The sequence below is a fragment of the Prosopis cineraria genome, unplaced genomic scaffold, assembly GCF_029017545.1.
Source record: "Prosopis cineraria cultivar Desert tree isolate PC_DT_omini unplaced genomic scaffold, ASM2901754v1 PC13, whole genome shotgun sequence".
NCBI lineage: Eukaryota > Viridiplantae > Streptophyta > Magnoliopsida > Fabales > Fabaceae > Prosopis > Prosopis cineraria.
This window is the reverse complement of record NW_026555344.1, coordinates 35811599-35824696: the sequence shown is the minus strand read 5'-3', so window position 1 is coordinate 35824696 and position 13098 is coordinate 35811599.

Below are 13098 nucleotides of genomic sequence, written 5' to 3'. Positions count from 1 at the left end.
GTCATTATTTTCTGAGTTCTCAATCATGTCAACTATCACATTACCCTGCGGCTTTCGTGTTTCTAATGAACATGATTTTCCTGAAATCTTTGATAGCATACCCAACCAACACCACCAACACACTTCAACGATAAATTTCAATGTCAAACTCTATGTTCGTTTTGAAAGACGAAGTTCTCAAGGATTGATAACTTATGCGTTCCATATTCCTCCACTACTTTCTTCTCATTACATATCATGCTATGAATTTCTTCAAAATGGTCCAACTTTTCTACGAAACAATCTTCTCTTTCATGATTTACTCACCGTCGAAGTCCTTGATGAACTAATACCCAACATCATGAAAAGAGCTCTACGACTGTACTGTAATACTAATCCTACCTTCGATTTTGAACATTGTTTCCTGGTTCGGCCTTTGGCTATTGGTATTATCATTGAATTACCTATTGGTGTGGATGTTGAGGAGATCGAAGAAAGGATCGTATCGGAATACATGCAAGAAATTAAGATGACTCCTGCAACTAAAGAAGTCATCGAATCACTCAACAGAATTAAGCTTGAAGAAGATTTAGACATGCAATGCTGCATTTGCCTCGAAGATCTTAATGAAAGCATGGAGGTTCAACAATGCCCTGTCAACATACTTTTCACAATGATTGTATTGTTCGGTGGCTAAGAACCAGTCATCTTTGTCCGTTATGTCGGTACCCGATGTCTAATGTCAATAATTCATAGAATTTACTTTTCTTTATGAATTCATTATATCTAAGAATTTCCTATATTTTATCCACTGTTTTAGAGAAGAAAATTTCGAAGAAAAGTTAACTTTGTGTTTTTTGGGTGATATAGCTGAATAATTAGTTAGTATTCTTTTAATTTTTTGTTATATTCTTGTTTGCTCTCTCTCTTTTCAAAATTTACCTTCCAAATTTTCTTGGTGAAACAAAAAATAAGACTCTTTTAAATTCAATTTACTTAGGATAGAATACGTTACGTTGGCAGTACAACTTTTCCAAAACCTTCTCAATAGTTGAATTCTCAATGGTTTGACGTAACACATACCCTCAGAGTTTGACCCCGCAACCTCTCTTACGAAGTGAAGAAGGAGGCAACATTGGTACAATTAGCTTAATGGTATCAATTTTGCCTATTTTTTTGCTTTGTATGAGAGACTGTAGAATCAAAACTTAGGGATGTATATCATGCCAAACCCTTAGGAATTCAATCCTTGGGAAGGCGCTATTATTAGCACACCTTGTCTGATTGAATTGATTTTACCCTCCACCTCACCAGAGAAACTTGGGGATAAATTTTGAGAAGAGAGAGGGTGAACAATTCCAAACTAAAAATGTAAATAAAAATTTGAAAATGAAAATAAATCAAATAAGAAAATGTATACTGCCAATTGAATAAATTAAATATATGTAATTTTTAAGAAATTAAATAAATGTTAAAATATAAAATGAAAATAAAAAGCCGCTGCCCCTTTCTTATTTGGATCTAATTTCAATACCTGAGGGTGAGAGATCAAAACAATCTTTAAGATGTATTTTAAAATTCAAGATTAGGATTAGAAATTTAAAAACAATTATTTTTCAAAACCCCGATCTTGAAATATCTTTTATTTATTGTTGTCATAAAATCTTATTCATCTAAACTTATATGAGTATACAAAAAATAAAATCTAAACGAATTTTTTTTATGCTTAAATGTTTAAAATGGATATGTGTGTGTGACCCCTATCTTTGTTGGTTTTTTTTTTTTTTTGGCATCAACATATATCCTATCGGTCATTCATTTACTAAAATGAATGATACTATACTTAGTATTTGTTCGAAGAAACAATATATTAAAAAGCCATTATATCTTTAAGATTTATATATGTTGTTTTAATTTTACTGTACTATATTAATCTAATATATTAATTACTTAATCTATTCAAAGGAAGGCTAACGAATTAAGTGGGCAAAAAATAAGTAGTGTATACTTCCTCCGTTTAAAAATGTAAGGTATTTTTAATCGAATCTCATTCCTAATAAAATAATTACCTTCTTTCAAACTAATTCTATCTTTCCATATTTATCCCTATTAAATATCTTACAATAAATATAAAGTCATTTATCAATAGAAGCACTTTTGAAAAAAAGGCAATGATTACATTTTAAAAGATTAAAAATACCTTACATTTTTTAATATCAAACTCCTAAAAAAATACCTTACATTTTTAACAGAGGGAGTATATATTATAAAATTATAAATTAAAATTATTTTTTATTTTTAAATTGCAAACTATTTATCAACTCAACTTCTTTAAATTATTTTTTTACTTATTAAAATTATTTTATATATATTTTTATTTCTATTTATATTCAACACCTTATTTATTTTTTAAATCAACTAAAAACTGGAATTTATACCTTTTAAACTCACTGATTCTTTTTTTAATTCTATGTATAGATGATAATGTAACAATTATCTTGTTTTATCTCGGTATTCAAAAAAGAAATAAAAAAAATTATTTTCTATTTATTTATTTATTATATTCAGTGGAATAATTAGCCCACTTCTACTATATCTTTTGATCCAAAAAAAGATAACAAAAATAAAAAATATATATGAATAACTAATTTTCCTTATTTGAAGGATTATCTTTTAAAATTTAAAGCTAAATAAAGATTAAAAATCCTTACCCATTTTTTTAGCATCTACTTTAGGATTTCTTACATAAAATTAAAACAATAAAAATAAAAATTTTGGTTTTTCTGGGGCTGACAATCTTTAAAACATGTATAATTTAATACATATTGTGTGATTTTGTGAAGACCAATTACATTCATACAAGTCGCAATACTTTCCTATCTCTCTCATTTAGCTTTTCTATTATTGTTTTGACTTTTTGATATTGCTCTCTCTCTCTCTCTCTCTCTCTCTCTCTCAATATAAGTTGGTCTTTTTCTTAAAAAAAAAGAACTTTTTAAAATAGTCCAACTTTTATGGGGAAGTATGATTTATTTACTGAATAACATGTCTAGGGCTCAGTAATTGTTCACTATGTTTATGTTAAAATAAATGGAGATTGATTCTAAGAATAGTCATTGGGCCCAAAGAAAAAAGAGATTCTAAGAAAAGTCAAGAGACTAATTTATAAAGTTCAAAGGAACGACCCATTAATGTTTTAGAAAACTGCACAACTTCTTCCAATGCTTAATTTAGTTTCCATACTAAGCAGTTTGATGAGCACTAGGCACTCATAATTCAAACGACACCTCGTTTTGAGCAATGAGGGGGAAATGACGCTCTTCTCCTCATCATCAGATGAAATTTTTGCTCAAAAGCAAAATGAAGAAGCGAAAAAAAAAAAAACGCCATTTATTGGGACTCATTTTTGTGGGATCCAGCTTTAACTCGTAGATATGTTTCTAAACTTCAGAATTCTATTATTCAAGGATTAAAAAGTATAAAATATAAATAAGCAATAAAAGTATTTTTTTTTTTCACTCATTCAAGGAAGAATGACATTTTAAGGCCCTCTGATCAAGGGAATTCATCGTAATACGGGTTCATTAGTTTTATTGCAAATATTATCATGTAAACACATGTATATATTATTGTTAAAATCTGAATATAAACTTATTAAGCTTCTAAGAAAACTGTAACAAAAAAATACAAATTAACGTTTTTAACAATAACATATATATATATTTTATAAGATAATATTTGAAATAAAATTGATGAGCTCTTATTATGATAAATTTCCTTAAAAGAGTCTTAAATGTCATTCTCCCAACATTCAAATTTAATTTTTGGTTCAACGCCACTGGATTGAATTGAGAAATGAATTCTAACATATAATTAAATCCTTTAAATTTAAGATCAATGAATTTACGCAAACTTTTTTTTTAAAAGAACTAGGGAGAATATTTTATATTTTATAAATAATAACAAAATAAATAAAAAATACTCTCTCCATTCCAAATTATAAAATACTTTTGAAGGAATTTCTTCATCTCAAAATATAAGACACTTTAGATGGATTAAAGTTTCATTAAATGCACCAATTTTAATATTATCTTTTCTCTCTCTATAATTAATTTTCATCCATTCTCTTTTTAATGTATTAAATGATGGGTATTTTTAAAAGTTTATATTTTTATTTTACAAAGATAAGGTTGTTAAATATATTTAATAAAGCTTTTGATATGTGAGATTTTATATAAAAGTATCTTATAATTTAAGACAGAGGGAGTAGGACAAATTCACTAATTTCAACTCTAAATTATAACATTATTGGTTAAATATAAACTTATATGAAAATAACAAAAATTAAATTTTAATTTATAAAATAAAATATTATTTTGAATAATAAAGTTAAGTTGACTTATAAAGTATATTGATTACTTAACTTGTATATATGACTAGCTAAATAAAAACAAATCACTTTCACAAAGTCAATTGATTTCCTTATTTTCCCCTTATTTCCATGAGTCATCAAATAAGAGAAAATAAAGAAATCACATAACTAAAAAATTAATTTGTTCTCATTTAATAATGTATATACATGTCAAGTTATTAACACACTTTATATATCAATTTAATTTGAAAGTTAATTTATATTTTAGAAGCAATTAGAAGACTAATACAATAATTTAAATGAATATAAAAAATTATATTGATAAAAATTAAATTTGATGTACAAAAAAAATTTAATAAATTAAAAATTTCATTATTGATGTGGATATAACTCATCCTCAAATAACAAATCATTATTTACTTTTTTAATATGCATGGATAACAAATAATATTTTGTGTAGGAATAAAACATGTTGTTCTTTATCTTCTCAATATGCGTAAGATAATTAATTCTAAAATAAAATACATTGTTTATGCAAATTAGTAGCATTTTTGTTAAAAAAACGTGTTTTTGATTTTTTATTTTTTTATGGGTATTACAAGTTTATCACTTATTTATATTCTCCTTCTTATTTTTTTAATGGAGTGACATGTGTAATCCCTCATTCATACAAATTGATATGTGTGATCACAAATTGAAGGCTCAGGAAGAACTTCTATGGTTCCAAAAATTCCATTGCAAGTGGTTGAAGTATGGAGATCGTAACACAAGATTTTTTCATGCTTTTACTATTACAAAAGAAAACATTAGAGAATTTCATCCCTCCAAGATAGTAATGGCACCTGGGTTAGTGATAAGACCTTACTTAAGAATATGGCAAGCAATTTCTTCTCTGACCTTTATACCTTTGACCCAAATGTTATTCCCCATCTTGAGATGCCTTCCTTGTTTCCATCTATTTCATCATCTACCCTTCTTTGGTTGCAACGTAATGTGGATGATGTGGAGATTAAAAATACAACATTTTCAATAGGGGCTTTTAAAGCTTCAAGGCCTGATGGTTTACAAGCCCACTTCTTTTAATCTCAATGGGATATAGTGGGCAGCAAGATCTGCCATTTGGTAAAAGATCTCTTTCTTAACCCTCAAAATATGAAGCTCATTAATCATGCTAATATTGCTATCATTCCCAAAATAAAGAACCCTATCTCTTTAAAGGATTTGAGACCTATCTCACTTTGTAATGTTAGCTTCAAAATTATTACCAAATTGCTTGCCAATAGGTTTCAATCTATCATGAATGGAACTATTGCTCCTTGTCAATGTAGTTTTATCTTAAGGCACTCTAGCTGTGACAATATCATCATAGTACAAGAGATCATTCATCAGATGTGAACAAAACCAAGTAGAAAGGGCTTTGTTACTATCAAAGTTGATATGGAAAAGGCATTTGATAGATTGGATTGGAGATTTATAGATAATTCACTCATGTGCCTTGGTCTGGATTGTAGTTTTGTGGATATCATCATGGCTACAATTTCTTCAGTATCCCTAAAAGTACTCCAGAATGGTGAGGAAGGGCCTTCTTTTAACCCTTCTAGAGGTGTTAGGCAAGGTGACCCTCTTAGTCCCTACCTCTTTGTCATATCTATGGAACGTCTTAGCTACCTCATTCAAGCTAAATGTAACGTGTAAAGATGGAAGCCTTGGATTTTTGGTAATAATGGGCCTTGTGTTTCTCATCTCTTTTTTGCCGATAACTTTCTCCTCTTTGCAAAGGTGACAAAGAATTAAATGAAGGTAATCAAGTGAGTCATGAAGCTTTTTTATGTTGTTTCAAGACGTAAAATTAGCTTAGTTAAATCAAAGGCTTTCTTTTCCAAAAATGTTTATTTGAACTGCTCCTCTTCCTTATGTCATATTCTTAGTATTGGTATCACTGAAGACTTGGGAAGATACCTTAAGGTTCCTTTTATTCACTCAAGAATCACTAAGTCTACCTTCTCTCATATTACCAAGAAAGTGTGTGCTCGCTTATCAACTTGGAAAAGTAGATTTTTATCTATGACAAGGAGATCAGTCTTAATTAAATCAGTCTTTAGTGCTCTACTTTCTTATCAAATGCAATCTATCCTTCTACCAAAAGGGGTGTTGAAAGAGATTGAACAACTTAGTTATAATTTCCTCCGGAGTTAGAATGAAAATTTCAGGAAAATGCATCTAGTCTCTTGAAAGGACATTATTAAGAGCAAAAAGATTGGTAGGATAGGACTCAAAGACCTTGAAATCCAAAATAAAGCTTTCATCATGAGGATTTGCTGGGATTTATTGAAAAATCAAGACTGCTTATGGGTACAATGTCTCAGAGCCAAATACAACTATGATTCCAAAGTATGGGACACATTTCTTATGGGGGTTGGAAAGAAAATACATAATGCTAGATCTACTAACTTTTGGTAGGACCTATGGGCACCTTTTGATAAGCTATTAAGTTACCTTACTACTATGAACTTGGATCTGATAAACCACACGGCAACTATGAGTGACTTTATGTTACCTTTGGAGCATGGAATTTCTTTGAATGGACTAAATACTTTCCAGCTCATGTAATTGACATCCTGAAATGCATAAAACCCTCATCTTCTACTTCTAATGATGTGTTGTGGTGGAGGCCATCTTATGATGGAAAATTCTATGTGAGATCTGCTTATGCCTTCATCTTAAAATCTGAAAATGACATAGTAGATCCCTTTTAGTGAAAAATATGAAAATGTCAGCTACCTGAGAAAGTAAAGCTATTTATATGGCAAGTCACCCATGGAAAAATTCTCATAAATTCTCTTTAGGCTAAGAAAGGCCTTACTTCTTTACTTGAATGTCCTTTTTAATTGTCATGGTGAGGAAAGTGTCATACACATTTTGAGAGGCTGGGAGAGAGAAAAAAAATGTTTGGAGAGCCTTGATTCATCCTAACTATATATCTACTTTTTTTAGCTGTGACTTGCAGGTTTGGCTTAGATGGAACTTGGCTCGCAACTCAGGCATTAAACAAGTACAAAAATGGCACTGGTTCAAAACATTTAGTCATGTCCATTGGCTATTATGGACCCAAAGATGCAGATTCATATTCGAAGGTAAAGGTGCAAATTCTAAGGAGATCCTTCATTATTGCATGCATAGCTTGATGGAAAGCACCACAAAAGACAAGCTCAATCACAAAATTTTCCCAGCATATGAACCTGCAACAACTTTTTGGCGCCCACCTCCCCCAGGTGTGATGAGAATAGATGTTGATAGTTCGGTTCAAAGATACCTTGAAGCGGCTTGTGGAGGAGTCATTCGAAACAACAAGGGAGATTGAATACTAGGTTTCAAGAAGAATTTAGGATCTTATCCCTCAATGGTTGCAGAAATTCTTGTTATCAAGAATGAGCTAGAAGTTGGTAAGCTCTATAATTTAAAAAAAAATCAATTGTTTAGTAATTCATTAGAAGCCCTTCAATTGTCTTGGGAAAGAGCGTGGTCCTCACAACCTATTGCGAATATAAATTGTTGAAACTAGGGAGCTTCTCTTCCATGATTGGAAAATTGAGATCTTTCATTGTCCTCAGGAGGTCCTAAGATGTGCTGACATCATTGCCAAAAATACACATGATGATATTTTTGATACAATTGTCTTAGCCACAATTCCTAATAGCATAGGGCTATTTCAAAGTAATTTGCAACATTTGGTAGCTGTTTAGGCTTCAGCCTTTCTTTTTAGTGCTTTCTGTAATTTTTCTTGTATTTCCAAGCTTTTGCTTGCCTTCTTATTCAAAAAAAAAAAGAAAAAGAAAAAGAAATTGAAAGATAAAAGATATAGACACAAGAGTTACGATGGGTCCCATGAAAATTGTCCCAATGGCCAATTACATTCCACCCTTTATTTTGTTCATGGCTATATTTGCAAAAGGCTCTCTTCTAGTTTTTCCTCTCTCATCTTTTTTTTTTTGGTATATCTATTGTGAAGTTATATCTAAGGTTTGAGACTCTAATCCAAATTTCGTGTGGAAGTAGACTCAAGTCATTGGCAAAGGTATGTTCTGTGTCTCCAGAATCTTGCATAGTGTAAGATGCAAATCATGACTCCAAGCATGCAGAATCCGCACAAATTGAAATGTATAAAGGGAAGAGAAAATCATGATTAGATTTTAAATAGAAGTCTTATTTGTAAATAAGTTTTACAAACTTATTAATATACTTTTAGGCTGTGTTTTGATTGGTAGATTTAGATTTAAAATCTCATATTTTAAATTTACGTATTTAAAATTTTTTATTTAGGTAGTGTTAATAACAAAAGTTATTATTTTTAAATAGTGTTTTAAGAGTGTATATGAAAATTTGAAATAACAAATGTTTAAAAAGAATCCAGATTATAAAATTTGGATCTGAATTTAGATAAATTTATAAATTTGTTAGTGCCTAAATAAAAGATTTAGTCTCAAATCTAAATTTAAATCTAAATGTAGTCAAATATAGCATCAAATCTCAAGAATTTAATTGTAATTAATTTGCACTGAAAAATACAAATGCCTAAATGCTCAACATTCCCAAATGGTCCAATATGCAAGTGGGGAACAAGGCTTCGTCTAGTTGACAAGTGAGCATAGGTCAACGGTGGATGTAGTGCCACGTGTAGGTTCATCACTGGGAGTGTGGCAACGAATGCGGTTGAGAATTGAGCAAGCAGGGCAAGTGGGAAAGATCACACACACACGCTCGCTCCTTTCTACTGTAAAGCATATTTATTCATCTTATTATAGCTAAGAAAATAAAATAAATTTTTAATTTTATTTCTATTTAAATAATTTTTTTAAAATTTATATTATATTTTCTTCTATAATTAATGAGTTTATAAAAATATAATATTTAAAAAAATATAATTAATATCTTATCAAGTATTTTATTTTAAGGATTAAAAAATTATTTTAAAAAACGTCCTATAATAAAGAAAAGATAAAATGTGGTGGTAGAAAATTTGGAAAGATCAAGTTCTTCAGGGATCAATCCTCCACTTCTACACGGAAAGACATGGATTGAGACAAATTAGAATTTCAAAAAAATATTAGTTAATCTTTTAAAAAGTATTATTTGTTTTAAATGATAATATTGTTAAATATTTTATATAAATATCTTAATAATGACAATTAAAATTTTAATGCATCATTTCTTTCTAAAATAGTAATAAATAAAGTATATGGTAATAAAAAATAATTATAAAATTTAAATACTTTATATTTTAAATTAAATAAGGCTTTGACAAGATATTATATATTGTAGTTAGGAAGGCGGATTAATTATTTTGACATGAAACGTCCAAGGTACTACCTTATTATCAATTTGTGGATATTCTATTGAATTTTTTTATTGTAATGAAGCTTTCTTGTTAATATCGCTCTAGCCAGCTAGCTAGCTTGTCTTGGGACATAATGTGTGCCCCACCTAGGCATATAGCTATGTTATTTTCCCAATCCTTGTAGCTGGGTATATATCTAGTACATTGTGTTCTAAATTTATTTAGTATTCAGTATGAAGTAAAAAATAGAGCTGATATATACTCCTCCGCTTTATTTTATAAGTCATCTTTTAAATAAGTAAAGTGATTTACTTTATAAATTATTAAATTAATAGTAATATTTTATTTTAAATAAAATGTTAAAACTATCCTTAAAAACGAAGAGAAAGAAAAGTAAAAAAATAATATTATATAGTTTATTTATTTTTTGAAGGTTATGTTTGTTATTTTATAAAATTTTTATTTTTTATATTTTTATTGTATTAATATTGATAAAATTAATAAAAATAATTTATAAATAAAATCGAAGAGAGTACATGTGTGTGTGTCACAAAACCTTCTCTGCAAGAATAGCTAGCTTCTTCCCCCCACAAATTATATTGGGTGGTTTGCGTTGTGCATAAGAAAGAGCAAGTTGGATTCTTTATGTCATGTGGAATGTGCTGTGGCTGCTCTAAATTTTATCAATCTATATATCCTCTTTATTTTAATCAACCAAAAAAGTATTTATAAAAAATACAACAAATTAGAAGATTCTTTTGTTAGAAGTGATAATTCAAGCTAGTCTAAATAAGTTCAAAAAATTTTAGACTTGAGCTTAAAAGTTTAAAAGATTTTATTTACTTCAGCTCGAATAAGCCTAAATTGAGATAGATTCAGCTTGAATACTCAAATTCTTCTTTATTATTAAAAAAATATTATTACAATAAGATAAAAATTGAAAATCTTAATTTTTTAAATAAAATTGAAATTTGCAAAAAAATAAAATAATAAAATAAAATAATATTTGATAGTTCAGGTATTTGAGCTAGCCCAAATATGCTTGAAAACCTAAGGTGTTAGGGATGCGCTTGGTTATATGAATTTTTTTTTATATGTTTGGATATTTTAAACTTGATCCAAACAAGCCTTATTTAAATAAGCCAAGCTCACTTAAATTATCAACTTTACATTTTGCCCTCAATGTAAGATAGACACAATATATACAGCACATTTCATTTATTAAAAAATACTTACAAAAAGTATTTATAAGCAACTTAATAACAAGATATTTATATTAGTAGTAAAATTTGAATTCAAGCACCAGTAGCTTTTAATTTGATTGGTTGAGAGAGTTGAATTAGATTATATTAATATTTTGTGATTTTCTGATCCTGAAATATGTAGTCACATTTAATAAAAATGTTGAAGACATTCTCAGGATACTCATGAAGCTGCCATGTTTCTCTGAATAATGGACAATGGAATAAAAAATTGAATATGGGAAACAACTAATGCATCCTTGTTTTGATTAAATACAAGGGTATTTTAGTCAAATTTTTTAATTTACAAGCACAATTATTATCATTAATCAATTTTCTTAAACTATATTATATAATTGTTTTTCTTATATATACAAACAGTGGGAGTAGGTCTTAAAGTGTTAATAATATTAATAATAAGAGGTTGTTTTATATGTATTTTAATTTAATTGAAAACAAATACCTTAAATATATAAGACTAAAAAGCTTTCTTATTTTTTTTATTTTTTTAAAAATTATTTTGTAAATCAAATTTTTAAAATTATTTTTCAATACAAAACATAAGAAAAATATGTTTGATTATGTTAATTTAAAAATAATTTGAGTTAAAAAATGACTGACATTGATGGTCGCCAATAGTTAATTCCAATGGTCCGTGATAGTAGTAGACTGTAACTGAAAAATAATTTACCATAGTCATATATGATGTGCCTTAAAAAAAAAAAAAGAAAACAGCTTTAATTTTTTTTTTGTTTTTGAAAAATAGAGCAATTATGAAAGTCTTTAAAATTCAAAATACTATCCCAATAATTTTTTTAATTTTTTATTTACTTTAAAAACAGAAAATGGTTTTGTAAAATAGAAATTAAAGAGAATCTAAATGGCAAATATATACTCTTTTCGTTTAAAAATGTAAGGTATTTTTTTTGGAGTTGAATGTTAAAAAATGTAAGGCATTTTTAATTTTTTGAGATATAATTATTGTCTTTTTTTTAAAATGCTCCTATTGATAGTAACTTTATATTTATTATAAAATATTTTATAAGGATAAATATAAAAAGATATGATTAATTTAAAAATAATTAATTATTTTTTATTGAGAGATAAGATTTAATTAAAAATTTTTTATATTTTAAAAAAGAGGGAATAAGATATTTTTCCTGTGTGTATGGGTAATTTGTTGCAAGTGCTGATTACATGGCGAAATCATTGGCTTATTTTTTTGGCAGTGTCTCATTTGTACGTCAGGTTAGGCTGTCCCATTTGAACAATTTCAAGAGTACACATCTTATATATTGAATTAATTAGTCCTATTAAAGGATTACTATATTCGCCTTCCTATTTGAAGTTAAGAACCTAAATCCTTTTTAGAATTTTTTTTAAAATCTTAACTACTTAATTATTTGATTTCCGTGATCTATTGTTATCTTTGAAATGATGAATAAATCTATTGGTATCATAAATGCTGATGCTTCTAGCTTGGTTCCTTGTAACTACTAGTAGCTTGTAATTGTTATTAGGTATTACGTTGTAAACAATATTAATTAATTAATTAATTAATTCGATTTTTTGATTGTCTGGAATCATGATCACTCGAACTTAATCATTATTCGGATTGCCTGAAGTCTAAATGACTACTGGAAGCATCGATTTGAAAAAGATTAGAGTAAAAAAAAATTGATTAATCATTGATTGCCTTCCATCTAAATTGTAATTTTTTTATTTGATATTATATGAGCTAAAAATTCAGGCAGAAAAAGCTTAATTAAAATTCTAAAAACGTTAATACAGCCAGCATGACATACATCAGGCAAAAGGGGAAACTTGACATATAAATACTAAAATTAGCCATGATGACAGAGAACACATTATTATTATTATTATTATATGCAACTGATTTTAACGTGACGTTCACGTGCTACGATTTCACATACATATAATTAAATTATAGATGATTATGTAATCAACCCACATGAATAGTTTAGGGCAATTGTCTCTCACGGAAAGCATGCATAAACATCAAGCCTGAGCTCTTAATTTATTAATTAGTTTTTGTCAAAATGCCCTTGCCATGTTCTTTGCCGATTTTTATGGCGTCTTAATCATTAATATTTTAATAATTAGTTCCCCAATTAATGCTGCCCTTTAGATTTACATTGATTTGACAATCC